The following is a 1,282-nucleotide window of genomic DNA, read 5'->3' on the forward strand; positions in this document are numbered from 1 at the left end:
TCATGTTGGTGCTGAAGAAGTTTTTCACACAGGATTCTCAGATTGAAGATCTGTTCTGTTGTGCTTCTTCCTGCCCTGAACCAGCCAGTTCTTGTGCAATGATGGTCTCTGCCTGTGGTTTCAGCCTGTTCAGAAGCACCTTCAGCATGACTTTGTTGACATGGTTTATGAGACTAATGGTGCAGTATTTCTGGCACTTTCACAAATTCCCCTTCTTTGGTAGAGTGATGACCAGTGATTGTGTCCAGCAGGTTGGCCATTCTCCTGTCTGCCAGATCTTGTTGCAGATGTTCGTAAGGGCGTCAGTCATGGCTTTTCCACCTGCTTGGATCAGCTCTGCTGAAATGTTGTCAACGCCAAGAGACTCCTTTTTTTAGGGACTTGACAGCTGCTTCTACTTCCTCTCGCAAAATAGGGTGGGGTTCCTCGTTGGTGGAAGGAGGACATTTGAGTACTGTAGGGTCACCTTTGATTGGATGGTTGTACAGTTCTGAGCAGTATTCAATCCACCTTGTGAGAATGTCTTGCTCTTCTGTGAGACATTTCCCTGTTTTATCTTGGATGATGGAGACTCGTCCCTTTTTGGTGTCAATGAGATCCTTGATGGTCTGGTATGCTTGCTTTGTGTTGTTCTTCTGGAGGTTCTCCTCTACTTCCCTACACTGTTGTTCTATCCAGTCTGTCTTTCTTTTCTTCATGGATATTTTGATCTTGTTGACTGCTCTATATTGCCCCTTCTGCAGTTCCTTTCTTTCTCTTTAGTTCTCGTCTTTGGTCGCACATGTCGAGAATTTCTGTGGTGACCCCCAGTTTCTTCTTCCTTTGATGTTTGCCGATCACCTGGTTTGTAGTCTCTAGCACTACTGTGTTAATTTTCCTATTGTTTGCTTCATGTCCAGTTCTTCCTCCCCCAGAATAAGGAAAGGGGCAAATTTCCCAGCAATCATGGCCTTGAAGAAGTCTGCAATATCTGGGTCTCTTAACTTGTCCAGGTCAAATTTCAACCTCGTGCTTTTTGGCCTGTTGTTGCTTTCTTTCTAATTTTCGCATTCCAGTCTCCTTGGACTATCAGAATGTCTGCTGGGTGATGGGTCAATGACTTTTTTGTAGCTGATCGTAGAAGTCCTCCACTTCGTTATTGCTGTGATCTGTGGTTGGAGCATGCGCCTGGATGTGAAGGGCGTTGCTCGCAGTCGTAAGGTGATGGTACGGCTGGAAACTGGTCGACATCCTAGAACGCAGTTCACGATGTCTTTGTGAACTAGAAATCCGACACTTTGTT

The sequence above is a fragment of the Penaeus monodon genome, chromosome 32, assembly GCF_015228065.2.
Source record: "Penaeus monodon isolate SGIC_2016 chromosome 32, NSTDA_Pmon_1, whole genome shotgun sequence".
In the NCBI taxonomy this organism is placed as follows: Eukaryota; Metazoa; Arthropoda; class Malacostraca; order Decapoda; family Penaeidae; genus Penaeus; species Penaeus monodon.